The 27,050-nt window shown below is 42.1% G+C and overlaps 9 non-coding genes across 9 annotated transcripts; 1 reads left to right on the plus strand and 8 right to left on the minus strand.

Annotated features, from left to right (window-relative positions):
* The first annotated feature begins 10,586 nt into the window (after positions 1-10,586).
* LOC140287132 (U5 spliceosomal RNA) lies at positions 10,587-10,700 on the plus strand. Its single transcript, XR_011911489.1, has one exon. It is a non-coding gene; the product is annotated as a U5 spliceosomal RNA (small nuclear RNA).
* A 3,244-nt stretch (positions 10,701-13,944) lies between these two features.
* Positions 13,945-14,128, minus strand: LOC140287124 (U2 spliceosomal RNA). The gene has a single exon (XR_011911482.1). It is a non-coding gene; the product is annotated as a U2 spliceosomal RNA (small nuclear RNA).
* A 308-nt stretch (positions 14,129-14,436) lies between these two features.
* Positions 14,437-14,550, minus strand: LOC140287131 (U5 spliceosomal RNA). Its single transcript, XR_011911488.1, has one exon. It is a non-coding gene; the product is annotated as a U5 spliceosomal RNA (small nuclear RNA).
* Positions 14,551-16,818: 2,268 nt separating this feature from the next.
* LOC140287145 (U2 spliceosomal RNA) lies at positions 16,819-17,002 on the minus strand. Its single transcript, XR_011911501.1, has one exon. It is a non-coding gene; the product is annotated as a U2 spliceosomal RNA (small nuclear RNA).
* Positions 17,003-17,310: 308 nt separating this feature from the next.
* On the minus strand, positions 17,311-17,424 carry LOC140287130 (U5 spliceosomal RNA). The gene has a single exon (XR_011911487.1). It is a non-coding gene; the product is annotated as a U5 spliceosomal RNA (small nuclear RNA).
* A 2,199-nt stretch (positions 17,425-19,623) lies between these two features.
* Positions 19,624-19,807, minus strand: LOC140287122 (U2 spliceosomal RNA). Its single transcript, XR_011911480.1, has one exon. It is a non-coding gene; the product is annotated as a U2 spliceosomal RNA (small nuclear RNA).
* Positions 19,808-20,115: 308 nt separating this feature from the next.
* On the minus strand, positions 20,116-20,229 carry LOC140287136 (U5 spliceosomal RNA). The gene has a single exon (XR_011911493.1). It is a non-coding gene; the product is annotated as a U5 spliceosomal RNA (small nuclear RNA).
* Positions 20,230-22,414: 2,185 nt separating this feature from the next.
* On the minus strand, positions 22,415-22,598 carry LOC140287123 (U2 spliceosomal RNA). The gene has a single exon (XR_011911481.1). It is a non-coding gene; the product is annotated as a U2 spliceosomal RNA (small nuclear RNA).
* Positions 22,599-22,906: 308 nt separating this feature from the next.
* On the minus strand, positions 22,907-23,020 carry LOC140287137 (U5 spliceosomal RNA). Its single transcript, XR_011911494.1, has one exon. It is a non-coding gene; the product is annotated as a U5 spliceosomal RNA (small nuclear RNA).
* Positions 23,021-27,050: the final 4,030 nt, after the last annotated feature.

A 27,050-nucleotide genomic window follows, 5' to 3' on the forward strand; every position in this document is an offset into this window, starting at 1 on the left:
GTGTATATGTCCACCCATAATTAATGAAAAGCGGGCAACAAGTAGGTTTGAATACCCATCATCAAAAGCAGGAGTGGATGCGTTCGGCTAAAAGAAGGTTTGAATGTCTGACCATAGTTTGTAAAAAGCGGGTAAGAAAAGGTTCGAGTGCCCGAACATACACCATCAAAGGAGGGAGCGGAGGTGTTCAGCTGCAAGAAGGTCTGAATGTCCATCAATAATTGCTAGAAAACATGGAAGAGAATTTTCGAATATCAAACCGCACATGATCATAAGTGGGAGAGGAGGTGTTAAAATGCAAAAAGGTGTGAATGTCCACCCATAATTACTGCAAAATGGGTAAGAAAAGGTACGAATGCCAAACCATACATCATCAAAAGCAGGAGTGGATGTGTTCGGCTACAAGAAGGTTTTAATGTCCGACCATAGTTTGTAAAAAGCGGGTAAGAAAAGGTTCGAATGCCCGAACATACACCATCAAAAGAGGGAGCGGAGGTGTTCCACTGTAAGAAGGTGTGAATGTCTGACCATAGTTGGTAAAAAGCAGGTAAGAAAAGGTGAAAATACCCGACTGTACACAATCAATAGCGGGAGCGGAGTTGTTCGGCTACTAAAAGGTGTGAAAGTCCGACCCTAGTTTGTATTAAGCGGGTAAGAGAAGGTGCGAATGCCCGACAATGTATGATCAAAAGAGGGAGCGGAGGTTTTCGGCTGCAAGAAGGTCTGAATGTCCAACAATAATTTTGTAAAAACCGGGGAAGAAAAGGCTCGAAAGCCCGACTATACATCATCAAAAGCGGGAGCGGAGGTGTTCAGCTGCAAGAAGGTCTGAATGTCCATCAATAATTGCTAGAAAACATGAAAGAAAATTTTCGAATATCAAACCACACATCATCATAAGCGGGAGAGGAGGTGTTCAGCTGCAAGAAGGTGTAAATGTCCGACCATAGTTTGTAAAAAATGGGTAAGAAAAGGTGCGAATGCTCAACCATACATCATCAAAAGCAGGAGTAGATGTGTTCGGCTAAAAGAAGGTTTGAATGTCCGACCATAGTTCGTAAAATGCAGGTAAGAAAAGGTTCGAATGCCCGAACATACACCATCAAAAGAGGGAGCGGAGTTGTTCCGCTGTAAGACGGTGTGAATGTCCAACAATAGTTGGTAAAAAGCGGGTAAGAAAAGGTTAAAATACCCGACTGTACACAATCAATAGCGGGAGCGGAGTTGTTCGGCTACAAGAAGGTGTGAAAGTCCGACCATGGTTTGTAAAAAGCGGGTAAGAAAAGGTTCGAATGCCCGAATATATACCATCAAAAGCGGAAGCGGAGGTGTTCGGCTGCAAGAAGGTGTGAACGTCCGACCAAAGTTTGTAAAAAGCAGTGAAGAAAAGTTTCGAATATCCAACCAAACATAATCAAAAGCGGGAGCAGAGCTGTTCGACTGCAAGTAGGTGTGAATGTCAGATCATAATTTGCAAAAAGCTGATGAGAAAGGGTTAGAATGCCCGACTATACACCATCAAATGCGGGAGCGGAAGTGTTCGGCTGTGAGTAGGTGTGAATGTCAAACCATAATTGCTGAAAAATGTGTTAGAAAAGACTAGAATGCCGGACCATACATCATCAAGAGCGGGAAAAGTGGTGTTCGGCTGCAAGTAGGTGTGAATGTCCAGCCATAATTACTCACAAACCCGTAAGAAAAGGTAGTATTGCCAGACCATACATTATCAAAACAGGGAGCGGAGGTGGTTCAGCTGCAAGGTGTGAATGTCTGATTAAAGTTTATAAAAAGCGGGTAAGACAAGGTGTGAATGCCTGACAATGTATGATCAAATGAGGGAGCGGAGGTTTTCAGCTGCAAGGTCTGAATGTACAACCATAATTTGTAAAAACCGGGGAAGAAAAGGCTCGAAAGCCCGACTGTACACCATCAAAAGCGGGAGCGGAGGTGTTCGGCTGCAAGTAGGTGTGAATGTTCGACCATAATTTGTAAAAAGCGGGTAAGAAAAGGTTTGAATGCTCGACTATATATTAACAAAAGCAGGAGGAGAGGTCTTCGGATAAGAGTGGGTGAGAATTTCCAACCATAATCAATAAAATGCGGTGAAAAAAAAGGTGTGAATACCCCATAGAACACTAAAAGGTGGAGCAGAAGTGTTCGGCTGCAAGAAGGTGTGAATGTTCGACTATATTTGGTGAAAAGCAGGTGAAGCAAGGTCTGAATGCCCAACCTTACATCATCAAAAACGAGATCAGAGGTGTTTGGCTGCAAGAAGGCCATAGTTTGCCAAAAGCGGGTAAGGTGCGAATGACCGACTAAATATCAACAAAAGTGGGGGCGGAGGTCTTCGGATGCAAGTGGGTGTGAATATCCCACCATACAAGTATGGTGGAGAGGAAGCTGTGAATGGCCGACCATAGTAAAAAGCGGGTGAGAAAAGGTGCGAATGTCCAATCATACATGATCAAAACAGGGAGCGGAGGTGTTTGGCTGCGACAAGGTGTGTATGTCCACCCATAATTAATGAAAAGCGGGCAACAAGTAGGGTTGAATACCCATCATCAAAAGCAGGAGTGGATGTGTTCGGCTAAAAGAAGGTTTGAATGTCTGACCATAGTTTGTAAAAAGCGGGTAAGAAAAGGTTCGAGTGCCCGAACATACACCATCAAAAGAGGGAGCGGAGGTGTTCCGCTGTAAGACGGTGTGAATGTCCAACAATAGTTTGTAAAAAGCGGGTAAGAAAAGGTTAAAATACCCGACTGTACACAATCAATAGCGGGAGCGGAGTTGTTCGGCTACAAGAAGGTGTGAAAGTCCGACCATGGTTTGTAAAAAGCGGGTAAGAAAAGGTGCGAATGCCCGACAATGTATGATCAAAAGAGGGAGTGGAGGTTTTCGGCTGCAAGAAGGTCTGAATGTCCAACCATAATTTGTAAAAACCGGGGAAGAAAAGGCTCGAAAGCCCGACTATACACCATCAAAAGTGGGAGCGGAGGTGTTCAGCTTCAAGACGGTCTGAATGTCCATCAATAATTGCTAGAAAACATGAAAGAAAATTTTCGAATATCAAACTGCACATGATCATAAGCAGGAGAGGAGGTGTTCAGCTGCAAGAAGGTGTGAATGTCTACCCATAATTACTGAAAAATGGGTAAGAAAAGGTGCGAATGCCTAACCATACATCATCAAAAGAGGGAGCGGAGGTGTTCCGCTGTAAGACGGTGTGAATGTCCGACCATAGATGGTAAAAAGCGGTTAAGAAAAGGTTAAATTACCCGACTGTACACAATCAAAAGAGGGAGCGGAGTTGTTCAGCTAAGAGAAGGTGTGAAAGTCCGACCTTGGTTTGTAAAAAGCGGGTAAGAAAAAGTTCGTATGCCCGAATATACACCATCAAAAGCGGAAGCGGAGGTGTTCGGCTGCAAGATATTGTGAACGTCCGACCAAAGTTTGTAAAAAGCAGTTAAGAAAAGGTTCGAATATCTAACCAAACATAAGAATGAGTCTTTTCCGCTGTAGAATGCCCGACTATAGACCATCAAATGCGGGAGCGGAGGTGTTCGGCTCTGAGTAGGTGTGAATGTCCGACCATAATTGCTGAAAAATGTGTTAGAAAAGGTAAGAATACTGGACCATACATCATCAAAAGCGGGAGAGGTGGTGTTCGGCTGCTAGAAGGTGTGAAAGTCCGACAATGGTTTTTAAAAAGCGGGTAAAAAAAGGTTCTAATGCCCGACTATACACCATCAAAAGCGGAAGCGGAGGTGTTCGGATGCCAGAAGGTGTGAACGTCCGACCAAAGTTTGTAAAAAGCAGTGAAAAGCGAGAAAAAGCATTTCGTGAGTTCTGCATGACTTGGGATTTTGCTTATAAAATGCATTACTTCACTCAAACTATGTTAAAACTGATTTGTCCTTCATATTTACCATGTCTAGAAATATTTAAACAAAAAAACAACGTTGTACTTTGCAGTAAAAGAAAGAGCAAATCTAAAGTTTCAGGAATCCGAGTATAAGCCTGCTTTCATGAGTTCTGCACGATTTCGGATTTTGCTATAAAATGAATTGCTTTGCTCAAACCAAGTTAAAACTGCTTTGTCCTTCCATATTCATCAATGTCTAGATCGACTTCAACAAAGAAAAACATTGGACTTTGCAGTAGAAGAAGTTGAAATCCATCTACACATTGATAAATATGAAGGACAAAGCAGTTCCCACTTGCCCATAAGAAAATAAGCTTATTCTCGGATTCCTGATCCTTCAGTGTTGCTCTTTCTTCTACTGCAAAATACAATGTTGTTCTTTGTTGAAGTCGATCTAGACATTGATAAATATGAAGGAAAAAGCAGTTTTAACTTGGTTTGAGTGAATTAATTCATTTTATACATAAAATCCAAAATCGTGCAGAACTCATGAAAATAAGCTTATTCTCGGATTCCTAAAACTTTTGATTGGCTCTTTCTTTTACTGCAAAGTACAACGTTGTTTTTTTGTTTAAATCTATCGAGACATTGATAAATATGAAGGTAAAAGCCGTTTTAACATAGTTTGAGTGAAGGAATTAATTTTATAGATAAAATCCCAAATCATGCAGAACTCCTCAAAAGGGGCGTATGGCTTAATCACAAGTGTGGTTCTTTCTCATTCAGGGTAGTATGAGGAAGTTTATGCTTGAAATATATGTAGAAATGGGTACATATGAAGGACAAAGCAGTGTTAACTTAGTTTGAGTAAAGGAATTAATTTTATACATAAAATCCCAAATCATGCAGAACGTATGAAAAGAAGCTTATTCTCGGATTCCTGATCCTTCAGTTTTGCTCTTTCTTCTACTGCAAAATACAATGTTGTTCTTTGTTGAAGTCGATCTAGACATTGATAAATATGAAGGAGAAAGCAGTTTTAACTTGGTTTGAGTGAATGAATTTATTTTATACATAAAATCCGAAATCGTGCAGAACTCATGAAAATAAGCTTATTCTCGGATTCCTAAAACTTTTGATTTGCTCTTTCTTTTATTGCAAAGTACAACGTTGTTTTTTTGTTTAAATCTATCGAGACATTGATAAATATGAAGGTAAAAGCCGTTTTAACATAGTTTGAGTGAAGGAATTAATTTTATAGATAAAATCCCAAATCATGCAGAACTCCTCAAAAGGGAGGTATGGCTTAATCACAAGTGTGGCTCTTTCTCATTCAGGGTAATATGAGGAAGTTTATGCTTGAAATATATGTAGAAATGGGTACATATGAAGGACAAAGCAGTGTTAACTTAGTTTGCGTGAAGAAATTCATTTTATACATAAAATCCGAAATCGTGCAGAACTCATGAAAATAAGCTTATTCTCGGATTCCTAAAACTTTTACTGCAAAGTACAACGTTGTTTTTTGTTGAAATCTATCTAGACATTGATAAATACCAGCCGAAACTCTGCTGCCGCTTTTGATAATTTATGGTTGGGCATTCTTACCTTTTCTTACCCGCTTTTTACAAATTATGAACTCACATTCACACCTACTTGCAGTCGAACACCTTCTCATCCACTTATGATCATGTGCGGTTGGGCTTTTGCACCTTTTCTTACCCATTTTTCAGTAATTATGGGTGGACATTCAGACCTTCTTGCAGCCGAAAACCTCCGCTCCTCTTTTGATCATACATTGTCGGGCATTCACACCTTGTCTTACCCGCTTTTTACAAACTTTAGTCGGACATTCAAACCTTCTTGCAGCTGAACCACCTCCGCTCCCTGTTTTGATCATATATGGTCTGGCAATAGTACCTTTTCTTACCCGTTTGTGAGTAATTATGGCTGGACATTCACACCTTCTTGCAGCCAAACACAACCTCTCCCGCTTTTGATGATATATGGTCCGGCATTCTTACCTTTTCTAACACATTTTTCAGCAATTATGGTCGGACATTCACACCTACTCACAGACGAACACCTCCGCTCCCACATTTGATAGTGTATAGTCGGGCATTCTCACCCTTTCTCATCAGCTTTTTGTAAATTATGATCTGATATTCACACCTACTTGCACAGCTCTGCTCCCGCTTTTGATTATGTTTGGTTGGATATTCGAACATTTTCTTAATGCTTTTTACAAACTTTGGTCGGACGTTCACACCGTCTTGCAGCCGAACAACTCCGCTTCCGCTTTTGATGGTGTATAGTTGGGCATTCGCACCTTTTTTTTACCCATTTTTCAGGTATTATGGGTGGACATTCACACCTTCTTGCAGCTGAACACCTCCTCTCCCACTTATGATCATGTGTGGTTTGATTTTCGAAAATTTTCTTTCATGTTTTCTAGCAATTATTGATGGACATTTAGACCTTCTTGCAGCTGAACACCACCTCTCCCGATTTTGATGATGTATGGACCGGCATTTTTACCTTTTCTAACACATTTTTCAGCAATTATGGTTGGAGATTCACACCTACTCACAGCCGAATAACTCCGCTACCGCATTTGATGGTGTATAGTCGGGATTTCTCACCCTTTCTCATCAGCTTTTTGCAAATTATGATCTGACATTCACACCTACTTCCAGTTGAACAGCTCTGCTCCCGCTTTTGATTATGTTTGGTTAGATATTCGAACCTTTTCTTAACTGCTTTTTACAAACTTTGGTCGGACGTTCACACCTTCTTGTAGCCGAACACATGCACTCCTGCTTTTGATGATGTATGGTTGGGCATTCGCACCTTTTTTTTACCCATTTTTCAGGTATTATGGGTGGACATTCACACCTTCTTGCAGCTGAACACCTCCTCTCCCACTTATGATCATGTGTGGTTTGATTTTCGAAAATTTTCTTTCATGTTTTCTAGCAATTATTGATGGACATGTAGACCTTCTTGCAGCTGAACACCACCTCTCCCGATTTTGATTATGTATGGACCGGCATTTTTACCTTTTCTAACACATTTTTCAGCAATTATGGTTGGAGATTCACACCTACTCACAGCCGAACAACTCCGCTACCGCATTTGATGGTGTATAGTCGGGCATTCTCACCCTTTCTCATCAGCTTTTTGCAAATTATGATCTGACATTCACACCTACTTCCAGTCGAACAGCTCTGCTCCCGCTTTTGATTATGTTTGGTTAGATATTCGAACCTTTTCTTAACTGCTTTTTACAAACTTTGGTCGGACGTTCACAATATCTTGCAGCCGAACACCTCCGCTTCCGCTTTTGATGGTGTATATTCGGGCATACGAACCTTTTCTTACCCGCTTTTTACAAACCAAGGTCGGACTTTCACACCTTCTCTTAGCTGAACAACTCCGCTCCCTCTTTTGATTGTGTACAGTCGGGTAATTTAACCTTTTCTTACCCGCTTTTTACCATCTATGGTCGGACATTCACACCGTCTTACAGCGGAACACCTCCGCTCCCTCTTTTGATGATGTATGGTTAGGCATTCGCACCTTTTCTTACCCATTTTTCAGTAATTATGGGTAGACATTCACACCTTCTTGCAGCTGAACACCTCCTCTCCCGCTCAGGATCATGTGCAGTTTGATATTCGAAAATTTTCTTTCATGTTTTCTAGCAATTATTGATGGACATTCAGACCGTCTTGCAGCTGAACACCTCCGCTCCCACTTTTGATGGTGTATAGTCGGGCTTTCGAGCCTTTTCTTCCCCGGTTTTTACAAATTATGGTTGGACATTCAGACCTTCTTGCAGCCGAAAACCTCCACTCCCTCTTTTGATCATACATTGTCGGGCATTCGCACCTTTTCTTACCCGCTTTTTACAAACCATGGTTGGACTTTCACACCTTTTAGTAGCCGAACAACTCCGCTCCCGTTATTGATTGTGTACAGTCGGGTATTTTAACCTTTTCTTACCCGCTTTTTACCAACTATGGTTGGACATTCACACCTTCTTACAGCAGAACACCTCCGCTCCCTGTTTTGATTATGTATGGTTTGACATTCACACCTTCTCTCACCCGCCTTTTACTATGGTCGGCCATTCACAGCTTCCTCTCCACCATACTTGTATGGTGGGATATTCACACCCACCTGCATCCGAAGACCTCCGCCCCCACTTTTGTTGATATTTAGTCGGTCATTCGCACCTTACCCGCTTTTGGCAAACTATGGCCTTCTTGCAGCCCAACACCTCTGATCTCGCTTTTGATGATGTAAGGTTGGGCATTCAGACCTTGCTTCACCTGCTTTTCACCAAATATAGTCGGACATTCACACCCACTTGCATCCGAAGACCTCCGCCCCAAATTTAGTTGATATTTAGTCGGACATTCACACCTTACCCGCTTTTGGCAAACTATGGCCTTCTTGCAGCCAAACACCTCTGATCTCGCTTTTGATGATGTAAGGTTGGGCATTCAGACCTTGCTTCACCTGCTTTTCACCAAATATAGTCGGACATTCACACCTTCTTGCAGCCGAACACTTCCGCTTTTAGTGTTCTATGAGGCATTCACATATTTTTTTTCACCGTATTTTATAGATTATGGTTGGAAATTCTCACCCACTCTCATCCGAAGACCTCTCCTCCCGCTTTTGTTAATATATAGTCGGGCATTCGAACCTTTTCTTACCCGCTTTTTACAAATTATGGTTGAACATTCACACCTACTTGCAGCTGAATACTTCCGCTCCACCTTTTAGGTATGTATGGTTGGCATTTGCACCTCTTTTTAATACTGATTGCTGAAGATTAAGTTGTTCTTTCTCAAACTACAAATTTTTTTTAATTGTTGAAACTTGATTTGAAGTGGATAAATAAGGAGGACAAAAAGTTTTAAGTCAGGCTGATAGAAGGAATTAATTTTATAGCAAAATCTGTATTTCGTCATATGTCGAGAGATGCTTATTGCTGAAGAAGTTCTTTCTCATTCTACAAAGTACAACGTTGTTTATCGTTGAAACTTGATTAGACATGAATAAATATGAAGGACAAAGCAGTCTTAACTTGGTTTGAGTTAATGAATTTGTTTTATAGGAGAATCCGAATTCGTGCATAACCCATAAAATAGAGCTTATTTTCGGATTCCTGAAGAATGAGTCTGGTTCTTTCTCATAATACAAAGTTTGTTGTTTATTGTTGAAACTTCATCAGAAGTGAAGAAATAAATGAATGCCTATCAACAAATGTGGGATCTAAACTCTAGTGCTTCCTCTAAAATAATTTCCTTTCTCAATTTAGAAATGTGTGTGTGTAAGTCACAACACCCGTGACACCAAAACGGCTTTCTTTTCTCTACACTCTGCACTATGAGCACACACACCAAATCAGAAAGGCTTTTTTCTCTCTTTTCTACATTATGGACTGTGGGGACCCAAAACCGCTCTCTCTCTTTTTTTTTTTTTATCGTGTGCCAGGGCGTTGTCTCACGTATTAGATTATGCTTAAGATATGAATGGGTTTATCAGTCACATCAGAATCCATACATACTGATCCTCCCGTAATAAAATGGTCGGATCTTATCAAACACACTTTGTTTCTTGTGACAATCAAGTCAGCGAAACAGCGTATACACGTCAAGACACTGAATCAAGTTTGCCACAAGAACTCATAAGTTTGGCAGTATTGCTCTGCCGTCAGCAATCATACACCCATTTTATTTTCGTGAGACATGTGCAAGCACCTGTTCATCTACTGTTCTATCACTATGAATTAGTGATCTATTATCAATAAGGATACTTCTACAACTACTATCAAAGTATGTCCGGACTTCTTATGTTGTCAGTTGCTATATATGAATAAGTGGGTAGCTACTGACAAGCATTAAGCATGTCACACAGCCCAAACATATAACATTTCAGGACACACCACACAGTTAACAACCACAGTGAAGCGTGTCAAAGCCCAAACATGTAACATTCAACAGGACACTTACACAACACATTCAAATCAAACAGTCAGACAACATACAAGAACATATACCCCAGCCGGCATTGCTCCCTGCCTATTTTCGTACAGCACACTATGTGTGCGCACACCTTTATTCACAAACTCTTCAACTTATACTCTTTTACCGAAGCTGCTACAGCTCGATTGGCCGAATACCCTTAGATCCTATTTCGGTGAATTTGACATCTGCCTTACATATAACAGATTAGCGGTTTAGCAGTTTTAATTTAGTTTGAGTTGTTTTTTTTGTTTAAATCTTTCTAGACATGGTAAATATTAAGGACAAAGCAGTTTTCACATAGTTTGAGTGAAGGAATTCATTTTATAGATAAAATCCCAAGAGTCTGCTGAGAAAAGAGAGTGAATGCAAAGTAGACTTTAACACGGCTATGGGAGCGAGCCGAGTGTGGGCCAACCGGGAGAATTGCTTGAAAGAAACGCGACACCGAATGAGCGATCAGAACAAAGCCTCAATAAGGGATTCTCGTGGTGTTTTTGTTGCTGCCTTGTCTTTTGCACAGAGTAAAAGACAAGGCAGCCATCGAATAGGGCCCGATTGTTCCTACTTGGTCAGCCGAGGAGCAAGAGGGGGGGGGGCAAGCGTCTCAACCAAGCAAAGCTCACCATGGGGAAGGTGGCTATGCCAACTAGCCTGATGCCCTGCTCCCGCAGTGACGGATAATCGTACTCTGGTTTCTCTTCATAACGTACAAGTCTTTCGCCTTTTACTAAAGATTTCTGTGGAGAGCAGCACTAATGAGTTGTTTCTATTTTTGGCAGGCTTTACCTTTGCGGGTGAAGCCCTTTCTGTCTGTGCAAAAGAAATATTCTTACTGTGCAGAGTGACTTCTCTGAGTAGAATCGCCTTACTTGTTGCGACTGTGCTGATGTTCGAAGCTGGAGTGCAAAGTTGTTGCTTGAATGGTGCTTGCTGGAGCGTGCGGGAGTGCAAAGTTATACCATTTAAAAGGGCTGAAGAGTGCTCAGTGCAGCGGGTGGGCGACACTCTGGCCACCTTGAAAACCGAGGTTACATCCACTACCAGGGGCAGCCCAAGTACTGCCGCAAGTGTGGTGAGCATGGGCACCTGGTTGAGGCTTGTACCAAGGTGTTATGTGGGAAGAGCAGAGAAATTGGGCAAACTTTTGGAGAGTGTCCAAATGGCAGGAAATGTAATCTCTGTGGAGAATTAAATCACCTCTTCAGAGATTGCCCTAAATCTTTTGCCAACAAATTAAAGACGGTAAAGCCACAGTCAAGCCAACAAAGAGAAGGACCAAAGGTGGCAGTTGGTGAACAAAGTGAAGAGGTTGACCCAATAAATTCAAACTTCCCGCCAAAAGCTTGGATTGGAAGTGAGGAGCAAAAAGGGGAGGGGCCTGTAGAGGCCTCACCACTCAGTGTTGAAGTCTGTGAGAATTCACAGGCAGAGGGTGGAGCTACGCTAAATGAGGAGGAAGAGCAGACAGGTGAGTCTAGTGAAGATACTCACCTCCCCGAAGGTCAACAGCCGAAGAGGACGGCATCTGAGCCTCTGATTCCCCAGTGGTATCAGAGAAGAGGGGAAGGGTTAGGTCCCTTTCAGACAGTTCTTCAGTGGAAGAACCTAGAGTCTTCCCCTCCGACTCACGAAATGAGGTCTCCTTTTTAACTTCAGCTCTGCAATCAACCCCCAGGGACTCAAAGTTAAATGCAACATTGCGTCAGAGGCCAACACCGAGAGTCCGAAAAGGAAATATAGATCACCCTACTCACTTTTCACCTAAAGAAATGAAGGAAGAGCTAGTTTCCCAAGAAATAACCTGTGTGTAATTTGTTTTGATAACTTAGAAAAACGAAAATGACATACCTACTTTCCTTTATGCTTTTAATGGTTCTCACCTTCTCAACACTAAATGTGAGAAGTGTGAAATCAAAGACAAGAGCCCAGAGTATTTTATCCTTCTTAGACTCCATTAAATCAGATGTGTTTTTAATACAAGAATGTGGACTACCTTTTTTAAAAAACCATAGACAATGGGAGGAAATGTGGCCCCATTTATCGATATGGAGTGGCTCAAATCAAAATAAAAATGATGGTGTGGCCATTCTAATTAAAAATCCGCATGTTCTGGTGAAAGGTAGCACAGTGGTGAGAGACGGACGGGCACTTTTAGCACACTTGAATTTTATGGGGCAAGACTTTAACCTCTTAAATATTTATGGTTTCAATGGAAAAAATGAAAGGTATGACCTTTTAGAAGATATACAGCTTTACATGCTAGGGCAAGTACCTTTAGTTGTAGGAGGGGATTTTAACTGTATCTTGAGCAGGAAAGATAGAAAAAGAGCAGGGGTAGATTTTAAAGTGGATAAGACTTCGATTTTACTTCAGGGCATATGCAGGGATTTTAAGCTTACTGACTGTTTTAAAACCATGCATCCCAGAGAGGAGGGCTTCACCTGGTTTAGTCATGATGGCACCAGAGCCTCTCGCATTGATTATTTCTTTACTAGAGATTGCCCACCCACTGATGTTAGATTAACCCCTGTTTTCTTTTCAGACCACCTTATGCTCTCCTGCACCCTTTCACCCCCTTCTGGTGTGACGGTAGGAAGTGGTCTGTGGAAACTCAACTGTTCCCTGTTGGAGGATGAAATCATAGTCAGTCAGTACAGGGAATGTTATAAAGAGTGGCAGACCCTTCAAGACCTCTACGAAACACATGCACAATGGTGGGAAATGGTGAAGGAAACGACCCAGACTTTTTTTAAACAGCAAGGTAAACGTAAAAAAAGGAAAGAGAATAGATGTATGATGGGACTACATAAACGCTTACAGCGCTACTTTAAACTAAATCAGTGTGGCATAGACTTTAAAGAAGAAATCAAAGATGTCAAAAAGGAAATGTCAGTTTTAGCAGAAATAAAGAGTAAAGGAATTTTTGTAAGAAGCAGGGAGCAGGAAATTGAGGAAGGTGAAAAAGAAAGAAAGTTATAAATAAAAAGGAGTGTAATCAAAATCTAAAAAGAGAAGATGGGTTTTTAACAAAATCCACACAAGAGATGATTGAAACTGTACATACCTTTTATAGTAACATGTACAAAGAGAAACCAGTGCACTTGGAAACATCGGCAGAAATCTTAAAATTCGTTGACAAAACCGTAAAAGAGAATGCACACTTGACACAGAATTTTACTGCTTTAGAGTTAAAAAAATGCCTAACAGGTTTTAAGAGAAGTCGAGCTCCGGGTTTAGACGGGCTTCCTGCAGAATTCTATCTGACCTATTGGGACCTTTTATCATCAGACATTTTAGATGTTTTTAAAGATTTTGAAAAACTCGACCGACTGCCTGACAGTTTTAGAGTGGGAATAGTGACTCTACTTTATAAAAAAAATGATAAGACTGACCTAAAGAATTGGAGGCCAATCACACTTTTAAACTTTGACTGTAAACTTTTTAGCAAGGTTTTAGCGACACGGATGTCCTCTGTTTTAGAGGAGGTAATTCACCCAGACCAAGCTTGTGCCATCTCAGGGAGACAACTCACCGACAGCCTCGTACTGATTCGAGACATCATTGATTACGCTAGAGACAGAAACACCCGGCTTGTCATCTTAAATTTAGACTTTGAAAAAGCATTTGATCGGGTCTCGCATCAATATCTCTTTCAGGTGTTGCAGCCATCGAAAAGGGCCCGATTGTTCCTACTTGGTGAGCTTTGCTTGGTTGAGACGCTTGCCCCCCCCCCCTGCTCCTCGGCTGACCAAGTAGAAACAATCTATTCGATGGCTGCCTTGTCTTTTACTTTGTGAAAAAGACAAGGCAGCCACAAACACCACGGGAACACCGTATTGAGGCTTTGTTCTGACCACTCATTCGGTGTCGCGTTTCTTTCAAGCAATTCTCCCGGTTAGCCCGCACTCGGCTCGCTCCCAGAGCCGTGTTAAAGTCCACTTCGCATTCACTCTCTTTTCTGAGCAGATTAAAAGAAAGTTTCATCTTGGGCTCCCTGAAACTTCCATCCTGCACCGCTGTTTGCTTTTTCACAAGAGCAGAGGAGAGCGCACCGTTCCCAGCGGCACTGCAGTACCGGGTCGAGGCTTGGAGTGAACGGAGCAAGCTTCTTTTTCAACTCCTATTCTTAAAAATCCATTTAATATGTTGTCCTCGTATAGAGGACATATCAAACTGATAAGAACAGATACTACACTTGATATTAGCCAAAAGGCCGAGAAGCGATAACTGTCCACTGTTTCAGGTCCGAGGGCCTTTGCTGGCACAATGCGCACTTGTAGCAGTGTTCTTTTTATGGCCATAGGTGGCCAGAGTGTCACGTTGCACCTCCGCCCACCCGCTGCACTGAGCACTCTTCAGCCCTTTTAAATGGTATAACTTTGCACTCCCGCATGCTCCAGCAAGCACCATTCAAGCAACAACTTTGCACTCCAGCTTCGAACATCGGCACAGTCGCAACAAGTAAGGCGACTCTACTCAGAGAAGTCACTCTGCAAAGTAGCAAGATTTCTTTTGCACAGACAGAAAGGGCTTCACCCGCAAAGGTAAAGCCTGCCAATAATAGAAACAACTCATTAGTGCTGCTCTCCACGGAAGTCTTTAGTAAAAGGCGAAAGACTTGTATGTTATGAAGAGAAACCAGAGTACGATTATCCGTCACTGCGGGAGCAGGGCATCAGGCTAGTTGCCATAGCCACCTTCCCCATGGTGAGCTTTGCTTGGTTGAGACGCTTGCTCCCCCCCTTGCTCCTCGGCTGACCAAGTAGGAACAATCGGGCCCTATTCGATGGCTGCCTTGTCTTTTACTCTGTGCAAAAGACAAGGCAGCAACAAAAACACCACGAGAATCCCGTATTGAGGCTTTGTTCTGACCGCTCATTCGGTGTCGCGTTTCTTTCAAGCAATTCTCCCGGTTAGCCCGCACTCGGCTCGCTCCCAGAGCCGTGTTAAAGTCTACTTCGCATTCACTCTCTTTTCTCAGCAGACTCTTGGGATTTTATCAATAAAATGAATAAATTCACTCAAACTATGTTAAAACTGCTTTGTCCTTCATATTTACCATGTCTTGAAAGATTTAAACAAAAAAACCAACGTTGTACTTTGCAGTAAAAGAAATAGCAAATCTAAAGTTTCAGGAATCCGAGAATAAGCTTACTTTCATGAGTTCTTCACGATTTCGGATTTTGCTATAAAATGAATTCCTTCACTCAAACTAAATTAAAACTGCTAAACCGCTAATCTGTTACATGTAAGGCAGATGTCAAATTCACCGAATTAGGATTATTCGGTATTCGGCCAATCGAGCTATAGCAGCTTCGGTAAAAGAGTATAAGTTGAAGAGTTTGTGAATAAAGGTGTGCGCACACATAGTGAGCTGTAGGAAAATAGGCAGGGAGCAATGCCGGCTGGCGTATATGTTCTTGTATGTTGTCTGACTGTTTGATTTGAATGTGTTGTGTAAGTGTCCTGTTGAATGTTACATGTTTGGGCTTTGACACGCTTCACTGTGGTTGTTAACTGTGTGGTGTGTCCTGAAATGTTATATGTTTGGGCTGTGTGACATGCTTAATGCTTGTCAGTAGCTACCCACTTATTCATATATAGCAACTGACAACGTAAGAAGTCCGGACATACTTTGATAGAGTAGTTGTAGAAGTATCCTTATTGATAATAGATAAACTAATTCATAGTGATAGAACAGTAGATGAACAGGTGCCTGCACATGTCTCACGAAAATAAAATGGGTGTATCATTGCTGATGGCAGAGCAATACTGCCAAACTTATGAGTTCTTGTGGCAAACTTGATTCAGTGTCTTGACGTGTATACGCTGTTTCGCTGACTTGATTGTCACAAGAAACAAAGTGTGTTTGATAAGATCCGACCATTTTATTACGGGAGGATCAGTATGTATGGATTCTGATGTGACTGATAAACCCATTCGTATCTTAAGCACAATCTAATACGTGAGACAACGCCCTGGCACACGATAAAAAAAAAAAGAGAGAGCGGTTTTGTGTCCCCACAGTCCATAATGTAGAAAAGAAAGAAAAAAGCCTTTCTGATTTGGTGTGTGTGCTCATAGTGCAGAGTGTAGAGAAAAGAAAGCCGTTTTGGTGTCACGGGTGTTGTGACTTACACACACACATTTCTAAATTGTGAAAGGAAATTATTTTAGAGGAAGCACTAGAGTTTAGATCCCACATTTGTTGATAGGCATTCATTTATTTCTTCACTTCTGATAAAAATGATAAGACTGACCTAAAGAATTGGAGGCCCATCACACTTTTAAACTTTGACTGTAAACTTTTTAGCAAGGTTTTAACGACACGGATGTCCTCTGTTTTAGAGGAGGTAATTCACCCAGACCAGGCTTGTGCCATCTCAGAGAGACAACTCACCGACAGCCTCGTACTGATTCGAGACATCATTGATTACGCTAGAGACAGAAACACCCGGCTTGTCATCTTAAATTTAGACTTTGAAAAAGCTTTTGATCGGGTCTCGCATCAATATCTCTTTCAGGTGTTGCAGCCATCGAATAGGGCCCGATTGTTCCTACTTGGTGAGATTTGCTTGGTTGAGACGCTTGCTCCCCCCCCTTGCTCCTCGGCTGACCAAGTAGGAACAATCGGGCCCTATTCGATGGCTGCCTTGTCTTTTACTCTGTGCAAAAGACAAGGCAGCCACAAACACCACGGGAACACCGTATTGAGGCTTTGTTCTGACCACTCATTCGGTGTCGCGTTTCTTTCAAGCAATTCTCCCGGTTAGCCCACACTCGGCTCGCTCCCAGAGCTGTGTTAAAGTCTACTTCGCATTCACTCTCTTTTCTCAGCAGATTAAAAGAAAGTTTCATCTTGGGCTCCCTGAAACTTCCATCCTGCACCGCTGTTTGCTTTTTCACAAGAGCAGAGAAGAGCGCACCGTTCCCAGCGGCACTGCAGTACCGGGTCGATGCTTGGAGTGAACGGAGCAAGCTTCTTTTTCAACTCCTATTCTTAAAAATCCATTTAATATGTAGTCCTCGTATAGAGGACATATTAAACTGATAAGAACAGATACTACACTTGATCTTAGCCAAAAGGCCGAGAAGCGATAACTGTCCACTGTTTCAGGTCCGAGGGCCCTTGCTGGCACAATGCGCACTTGTAGCAGTGTTCTTTTTATGGCCATAGGTGGCCAGAGTGTCACGTTGCACCTCCGCCCACCCGCTGCACTGAGCACTCTTCAGCCCTTTTAAATGGTATAACTTTGCACTCCCGCATGCTCCAGCAAGCACCATTCAAGCAACAACTTTGCACTCCAGCTTCGAACATCGGCACAATCGCAACAAGTAAGGCGACTCTACTCAGAGAAGTCACTCTGCACAGTAACAAGATTTCTTTTGCACAGACAGAAAGGGCTTCACCCACAAAGGTAAAGCCTGCCAAAAATAGAAACAACTCATTAGTGCTGCTCTCCACGAAAGTCTTTAGTAAAAGGCGAAAGACTTGTATGTTATGAAGAGAAACCAGAGTACGATTATCCGTCACTGCGGGAGCAGGGCATCAGGCTAGTTGCCATAGCCACCTTCCCCATGGTGAGCGTTGCTTGGTTGAAACGCTTGCCCCTGTGCAATCGACAAGGCAGCAACAAAAACACCACGGGAAAACCGTATTGAGGCTTTGTTCTGACCGCTCATTCGGTGTCGCGTTTCTTTCAAGCAATTCTCCTGGTTAGCCCACACTCGGCTCGCTCCCAGAGCCGTGTTAAAGTCTACTTCGCATTCACTCTCTTTTCTCAGCAGACTCTTGGGATTTTATCTATAAAATGAATTCCTTCACTCAAACTATGTTAAAACTGCTTTGTCGTTCATATTTACCATGTCTAGAAAGATTTAAACAAAAAAAAAACAACGTTGTACTTGGCAGTAAAAGAAAGAGCAAATCTAAAGTTTCAGGAATCCGAGAATAAGCTTACTTTCATGAGTTCTTCACGATTTCGGATTTTGCTATAAAATGAATTCCTTCACTCAAACTAAATTAAAACTGCTAAACCGCTAATCTGTTACATGTAAGGCAGATGTCAAATTCACCGAAATAGGATCTAAGGGTATTCGGCCAATCGAGCTGTAGCAGCTTTGGTAAAAGAGTATAAGTTGAAGAGTTTGTGAATAAAGGTGTGCGCACACATAGTGAGCTGTAGGAAAATAGGCAGGGAGCAATGCCGGCTGGGGTATATGTTCTTGTATGTTGTCTGACTGTTTGATTTGAATGTGTTGTGTAAGTGTCCTGTTGAATGTTACATGTTTGGGCTTTGACACGCTTCACTGTGGTTGTTAACTGTGTGGTGTGTCCTGAAATGTTATATGTTTGGGCTGTGTGACATGCTTAATGCTTGTCAGTAGCTACCCACTTATTCATATATAGCAACTGACAACATAAGAAGTCTGGACATACTTTGATAGTAGTTGTAGAAGTATCCTTATTAATAATAGATAAACTAATTCATAGTGATAGAACAGTAGATGAACAGGTGCCTGCACATGTCTCACGAAAATAAAATGGGTGTATGATTGCTGACAGCAGAGCAATACTGCCAAACCTATGAGTTCTTGTGGCAAACTTGATTCAGTGTCTTGACGTGTATACGCTGTTTCGCTGACTTGATTGTCACAAGAAACAAAGTGTGTTTGATAAGATCCGACCATTTTATTACGGGAGGATCAGTATGTATGGATTCTGATGTGACTGATAAACCCATTCGTATCGTAAGCATAATCTAATACGTGAGACAACGCCCTGGCACACAATCAAAAAAAAAAAGAGAGAGCGGTTTTGTGTCCCCACAGTCCATAATGTAGAAAAGAGAGAAAAAAGCCTTTCTGATTTGGTGTGTGTGCTCATAGTGCAGAGTGTAGAGAAAAGAAAGCCGTTTTGGTGTCACGGGTGTTGTGACTTACACACACACATTTCTAAATTGTGAAAGGAAATTATTTTAGAGGAAGCACTAGAGTTTAGATCCCACATTTGTTGATAGGCATTCATTTATTTCTTCACTTCTGATAAAAATGATAAGACTGACCTAAAGAATTGGAGGCCCATCACACTTTTAAACTTTGACTGTAAACTTTTTAGCAAGGTTTTAACGACACGGATGTCCTCTGTTTTAGAGGAGGTAATTCACCCAGACCAGGCTTGTGCCATCTCAGAGAGACAACTCACCGACAGCCTCGTACTGATTCGAGACATCATTGATTACGCTAGAGACAGAAACACCCGGCTTGTCATCTTAAATTTAGACTTTGAAAAAGCTTTTGATCGGGTCTCGCATCAATATCTCTTTCAGGTGTTGCAGCCATCGAATAGGGCCCGATTGTTCCTACTTGGTGAGATTTGCTTGGTTGAGACGCTTGCTCCCCCCCCTTGCTCCTCGGCTGACCAAGTAGGAACAATCGGGCCCTATTCGATGGCTGCCTTGTCTTTTACTCTGTGCAAAAGACAAGGCAGCCACAAACACCACGGGAACACCGTATTGAGGCTTTGTTCTGACCACTCATTCGGTGTCGCGTTTCTTTCAAGCAATTCTCCCGGTTAGCCCACACTCGGCTCGCTCCCAGAGCTGTGTTAAAGTCTACTTCGCATTCACTCTCTTTTCTCAGCAGATTAAAAGAAAGTTTCATCTTGGGCTCCCTGAAACTTCCATCCTGCACCGCTGTTTGCTTTTTCACAAGAGCAGAGAAGAGCGCACCGTTCCCAGCGGCACTGCAGTACCGGGTCGATGCTTGGAGTGAACGGAGCAAGCTTCTTTTTCAACTCCTATTCTTAAAAATCCATTTAATATGTAGTCCTCGTATAGAGGACATATTAAACTGATAAGAACAGATACTACACTTGATCTTAGCCAAAAGGCCGAGAAGCGATAACTGTCCACTGTTTCAGGTCCGAGGGCCCTTGCTGGCACAATGCGCACTTGTAGCAGTGTTCTTTTTATGGCCATAGGTGGCCAGAGTGTCACGTTGCACCTCCGCCCACCCGCTAAACTGAGCACTCTTCAGCCCTTTTAAATGGTATAACTTTGCACTCCCGCATGCTCCAGCAAGCACCATTCAAGCAACAACTTTGCACTCCAGCTTCGAACATCGGCACAATCGCAACAAGTAAGGCGACTCTACTCAGAGAAGTCACTCTGCACAGTAACAAGATTTCTTTTGCACAGACAGAAAGGGCTTCACCCGCAAAGGTAAAGCCTGCCAAAAATAGAAACAACTCATTAGTGCTGCTCTCCACGAAAGTCTTTAGTAAAAGGCGAAAGACTTGTATGTTATGAAGAGAAACCAGAGTACGAATATCCGTCACTGCGGGAGCAGGGCATCAGGCTAGTTGCCATAGCCACCTTCCCCATGGTGAGCGTTGCTTGGTTGAAACGCTTGCCCCTGTGCAATCGACAAGGCAGCAACAAAAACACCACGGGAACACCGTATTGAGGCTTTGTTCTGACCGCTCATTCGGTGTCGCGTTTCTTTCAAGCAATTCTCCCGGTCAGCCCACACTCGGCTCGCTCCCAGAGCCGTGTTAAAGTCTACTTCGCATTCACTCTCTTTTCTCAGCAGACTCTTGGGATTTTATCTATAAAATGAATTCCTTCACTCAAACTATGTTAAAACTGCTTTGTCCTTCATATTTACCATGTCTAGAAAGATTTAAACAAAAAAAAAACAACGTTGTACTTGGCAGTAAAAGAAAGAGCAAATCTAAAGTTTCAGGAATCCGAGAATAAGCTTACTTTCATGAGTTCTTCACGATTTCGGATTTTGCTATAAAATGAATTCCTTCACTCAAACTAAATTAAAACTGCTAAACCGCTAATCTGTTACATGTAAGGCAGATGTCAAATTCACCGAAATAGGATCTAAGGGTATTCGGCCAATCGAGCTGTAGCAGCTTTGGTAAAAGAGTATAAGTTGAAGAGTTTGTGAATAAAGGTGTGCGCACACATAGTGAGCTGTAGGAAAATAGGCAGGGAGCAATGCCGGCTGGGGTATATGTTCTTGTATGTTGTCTGACTGTTTGATTTGAATGTGTTGTGTAAGTGTCCTGTTGAATGTTACATGTTTGGGCTTTGACACTTCACTGTGGTTGTTAACTGTGTGGTGTGTCCTGAAATGTTATATGTTTGGGCTGTGTGACATGCTTAATGCTTGTCAGTAGCTACCCACTTATTCATATATAGCAACTGACAACATAAGAAGTCTGGACATACTTTGATAGTAGTTGTAGAAGTATCCTTATTAATAATAGATAAACTAATTCATAGTGATAGAACAGTAGATGAACAGGTGCCTGCACATGTCTCACGAAAATAAAATGGGTGTATGATTGCTGACGGCAGAGCAATACTGCCAAACTTATGAGTTCTTGTGGCAAACTTGATTCAGTGTCTTGACGTGTATACGCTGTTTCGCTGACTTGATTGTCACAAGAAACAAAGTATGTTTGATAAGATCCGACCATTTTATTACGGGAGGATCAGTATGTATGGATTCTGAAGTGACTGATAAACCCATTCGTATCGTAAGCATAATCTAATATGTGAGACAACGCCCTGGCACACAATCAAAAAAAAAAAGAGAGAGCGGTTTTGTGTCCCCACAGTCCATAATGTAGAAAAGAGAGAAAAAAGCCTTTCTGATTTGGTGTGTGTGCTCATAGTGCAGAGTGTAGAGAAAAGAAAGCCGTTTTGGTGTCACGGGTGTTGTCACATTTCTAAATTGTGAAAGGAAATTATTTTAGAGGAAGCACTAGAGTTTAGATCCCACATTTGTTGATAGGCATTCATTTATTTCTTCACTTCTGATAAAAATGATAAGACTGACCTAAAGAATTGGAGGCCCATCACACTTTTAAACTTTGACTGTAAACTTTTTAGCAAGGTTTTAACGACACGGATGTCCTCTGTTTTAGAGGAGGTAATTCACCCAGACCAGGCTTGTGCCATCTCAGAGAGACAACTCACCGACAGCCTCGTACTGATTCGAGACATCATTGATTACGCTAGAGACAGAAACACCCGGCTTGTCATCTTAAATTTAGACTTTGAAAAAGCTTTTGATCGGGTCTCGCATCAATATCTCTTTCAGGTGTTGCAGCCATCGAATAGGGCCCGATTGTTCCTACTTGGTGAGATTTGCTTGGTTGAGACGCTTGCTCCCCCCCCTTGCTCCTCGGCTGACCAAGTAGGAACAATCGGGCCCTATTCGATGGCTGCCTTGTCTTTTACTCTGTGCAAAAGACAAGGCAGCCACAAACACCACGGGAACACCGTATTGAGGCTTTGTTCTGACCACTCATTCGGTGTCGCGTTTCTTTCAAGCAATTCTCCCGGTTAGCCCACACTCGGCTCGCTCCCAGAGCTGTGTTAAAGTCTACTTCGCATTCACTCTCTTTTCTCAGCAGATTAAAAGAAAGTTTCATCTTGGGCTCCCTGAAACTTCCATCCTGCACCGCTGTTTGCTTTTTCACAAGAGCAGAGAAGAGCGCACCGTTCCCAGCGGCACTGCAGTACCGGGTCGATGCTTGGAGTGAACGGAGCAAGCTTCTTTTTCAACTCCTATTCTTAAAAATCCATTTAATATGTAGTCCTCGTATAGAGGACATATTAAACTGATAAGAACAGATACTACACTTGATCTTAGCCAAAAGGCCGAGAAGCGATAACTGTCCACTGTTTCAGGTCCGAGGGCCCTTGCTGGCACAATGCGCACTTGTAGCAGTGTTCTTTTTATGGCCATAGGTGGCCAGAGTGTCACGTTGCACCTCCGCCCACCCGCTGCACTGAGCACTCTTCAGCCCTTTTAAATGGTATAACTTTGCACTCCCGCATGCTCCAGCAAGCACCATTCAAGCAACAACTTTGCACTCCAGCTTCGAACATCGGCACAATCGCAACAAGTAAGGCGACTCTACTCAGAGAAGTCACTCTGCACAGTAACAAGATTTCTTTTGCACAGACAGAAAGGGCTTCACCCGCAAAGGTAAAGCCTGCCAAAAATAGAAACAACTCATTAGTGCTGCTCTCCACGAAAGTCTTTAGTAAAAGGCGAAAGACTTGTATGTTATGAAGAGAAACCAGAGTACGAATATCCGTCACTGCGGGAGCAGGGCATCAGGCTAGTTGCCATAGCCACCTTCCCCATGGTGAGCGTTGCTTGGTTGAAACGCTTGCCCCTGTGCAATCGACAAGGCAGCAACAAAAACACCACGGGAACACCGTATTGAGGCTTTGTTCTGACCGCTCATTCGGTGTCGCGTTTCTTTCAAGCAATTCTCCCGGTCAGCCCACACTCGGCTCGCTCCCAGAGCCGTGTTAAAGTCTACTTCGCATTCACTCTCTTTTCTCAGCAGACTCTTGGGATTTTATCTATAAAATGAATTCCTTCACTCAAACTATGTTAAAACTGCTTTGTCCTTCATATTTACCATGTCTAGAAAGATTTAAACAAAAAAAAAAACAACGTTGTACTTTGCAGTAAAAGAAAGAGCAAATCTAAAGTTTCAGGAATCCGAGAATAAGCTTACTTTCATGAGTTCTTCACGATTTCGGATTTTGCTATAAAATGAATTCCTTCACTCAAACTAAATTAAAACTGCTAAACCGCTAATCTGTTACATGTAAGGCAGATGTCAAATTCACCGAAATAGGATCTAAGGGTATTCGGCCAATCGAGCTGTAGCAGCTTTGGTAAAAGAGTATAAGTTGAAGAGTTTGTGAATAAAGGTGTGCGCACACATAGTGAGCTGTAGGAAAATAGGCAGGGAGCAATGCCGGCTGGGGTATATGTTCTTGTATGTTGTCTGACTGTTTGATTTGAATGTGTTGTGTAAGTGTACTGTTGAATGTTACATGTTTGGGCTTTGACACTTCACTGTGGTTGTTAACTGTGTGGTGTGTCCTGAAATGTTATATGTTTGGGCTGTGTGACATGCTTAATGCTTGTCAGTAGCTACCCACTTATTCATATATAGCAACTGACAACATAAGAAGTCTGGACATACTTTGATAGTAGTTGTAGAAGTATCCTTATTAATAATAGATAAACTAATTCATAGTGATAGAACAGTAGATGAACAGGTGCCTGCACATGTCTCACGAAAATAAAATGGGTGTATGATTGCTGACGGCAGAGCAATACTGCCAAACTTATGAGTTCTTGTGGCAAACTTGATTCAGTGTCTTGACGTGTATACGCTGTTTCGCTGACTTGATTGTCACAAGAAACAAAGTGTGTTTGATAAGATCCGACCATTTTATTACGGGAGGATCAGTATGTATGGATTCTGATGTGACTGATAAACCCATTCGTATCGTAAGCATAATCTAATACGTGAGACAACGCCCTGGCACACAATCAAAAAAAAAAAGAGAGAGCGGTTTTGTGTCCCCACAGTCCATAATGTAGAAAAGAGAGAAAAAAGCCTTTCTGATTTGGTGTGTGTGCTCACAGTGCAGAGTGTAGAGAAAAGAGAGAAAAGAAAGCCGTTTTGGTGTCACGGGTGTTGTGACTTACACACACACATTTCTGAATTGAGAAAGGAAATTATTTTAGAGGAAGCACTAGAGTTTAGATCCCACATTTGTTGATAGGCATTCATTTATTTCTTCACTTCTGATGAAGTTTCAACAATAAACAACAAACTTTGTATTATGAGAAAGAACCAGACTCATTCTTCAGGAATCCGAAAATAAGCTCTATTTTACGAGTTATGCACGAATTCGGATTCTCCTATAAAACGAATTCCTTAACTCTAACCAAGTTAAGACTGCTTTGTCCTTCATATTTATTCATGTCTAATCAAGTTTCAACGATAAACAACGTTGTACTTTGTACTTCTTCAGCAATAAGCATCTCTCGACATATGACGAAATACAGATTTTGCTATAAAATGAATTCCTTCTATCAGCCTGACTTAAAACTGTTTTTCCTCCTTATTTATCCACTTCAAATCAAGTTTCAACAATTAAAAAAATGTTGTAGTTTGAGAAAAAACAACTTAATCTTAAGCAATCAGTAGGGTAAGAAAGGGTAAGAAAAGGTGCAAATGCCAACCATACATCACTAAAAGGTGGAGCGGAAGTATTCGGCTGCAAGTAGGTGCGAATGCCTGACAATGTATGATCAAAAGAGGGAGCGGAGGTTTTCGACTGCAAGGTCTGAATGTCCAACCATAATTTGTAAAAACCGGGGAAGAAAAGGCTCGAAAGCCCGACTATACACCATCAAAAGCGGGAGCGGAGGTGTTCGGCTGTAAGTAGGTGTGAATGTTCGACCATAATTTGTAAAAAGCGGGTAAGAAAAGGTTCGAATGCCCGACTATATATTAACCAAAGCAGGAGGAGAGGTCTTCGGATAAGAGTGGGTGAGAATTTACAACCATAATCTATAAAATGCGGTGAAAAAAAAGGTGTGAATACCCCATAGAACACTAAAAGGTAGAGCGGAAGTGTTCGGCTGCAAGAAGGTGTGAATGTCTGACCATAGTTTGTAAAAAGCGGGTAAGAAAAGGTTAAAATACCCGATTGTACACAATCAATAGCGGGAGCAGAGTTGTTCCGCTACTAAAAGGTGTGAAAGTCCGACCATGGTTTGTAAAAAGCGGGTAAGAAAAGGTGCGAATGCCCGACAATGTATGATCAAAAGAGGGAGCGGAGGTTTTCGGCTGAAACAAGGTCTGAATGTCCATCCATATTTTGTAAAAATCTGGGAAGAAAAGGCTCGAAAGCCCGACTATACACCATCAACAGCTGGAGCGGAGGTGTTCAGCTGCAAGAAGGTCTGAATGTCCATCAATAATTGCTAGAAAACATGGAAGAGAATTTTCGAATATCAAACCGCACATGATCATAAGCGGGAGAGGAGGTGTTCAAATGCAAGAAGGTGTGAATGTCCACCCATAATTACTGCAAAATGGGTAAGAAAAGGTACGAATGCCCAACCATACATCATCAAAAGCAGGAGTGGATGTGTTTGGCTACAAGAAGGTTTTAATGTCCGACCATAGTTTGTAAAAAGCGGGTAAGAAAAGGTTCGAATGCCCGAACATACACCATCAAAAGAGGGAGCGGAGGTGTTCCACTGTAAGAAGGTGTGAATGTCTGACCATAGTTGGTAAAAAGCGGGTAAGAAAAGGTGAAAATACCCGACTGTACACAATAAATAGCGGGAGCGGAGTTGTTCGGCTACTAAAAGGTGTGAAAGTCCGACCGTGGTTTGTAAAAAGCGGGTAAGAGAAGGTGCGAATGCCCGACAATGTATGATCAAAAGAGGGAGCGGAGGTTTTCGGCTGCAAGAAGGTCTGAATGTCCAACAATAATTTTGTAAAAACCGGGGAAGAAAAGGCTCGAAAGCCCGACTATACATCATCAAAAGCGGGAGCGGAGGTGTTCAGCTGCAAGAAGGTCTGAATGTCCATCAATAATTGCTAGAAAACATGAAAGAAAATTTTCGAATATCAAACCACACATCATCATAAGCGGGAGAGGAGGTGTTCAGCTGCAAGAAGGTGTGAATGTCCGACCATAGTTTGTAAAAAATGGGTAAGAAAAGGTGCGAATGCTCAACCATACATCATCAAAAGCAGGAGTGGATGTGTTCGGCTAAAAGAAGGTTTGAATGTCCGACCATAGTTCGTAAAATGCCGGTAAGAAAAGGTTCGAATGCCCGAACATACACCATCAAAAGAGGGAGCGGAGGTGTTCCACTGTAAGACGGTGTGAATGTCCAACAATAGTTGGTAAAAAGCGGGTAAGAAAAGGTTAAAATACCCGACTGTACACAATCAATAGCGGAAGCGGAGGTGTTCGGCTGAGAGAAGGTGTGAACGTCCGACCAAAGTTTGTAAAAAGCAGTGAAGAAAAGTTTCGAATATCCAACCAAACATAATCAAAAGCGGGAGCAGAGCTGTTCGACTGCAAGTAGGTGTGAATGTCAGATCATAATTTGCAAAAAGCTGATGAGAAAGGGTGAGAATGCCCGACTATACACCATCAAATGCGGGAGCGGAAGTGTTCGGCTGTGAGTAGGTGTGAATGTCAAACCATAATTGCTGAAAAATGTGTTAGAAAAGACAAGAATGCCGGACCATACATCATCAAAAGCGGCAAAAGTGG

Source organism: Leuresthes tenuis, unplaced genomic scaffold (assembly GCF_036924035.1).
Source record: "Leuresthes tenuis unplaced genomic scaffold, fLeuTen1.0.hap1 SCAF_111, whole genome shotgun sequence".
In the NCBI taxonomy this organism is placed as follows: domain Eukaryota; kingdom Metazoa; phylum Chordata; class Actinopteri; order Atheriniformes; family Atherinopsidae; genus Leuresthes; species Leuresthes tenuis.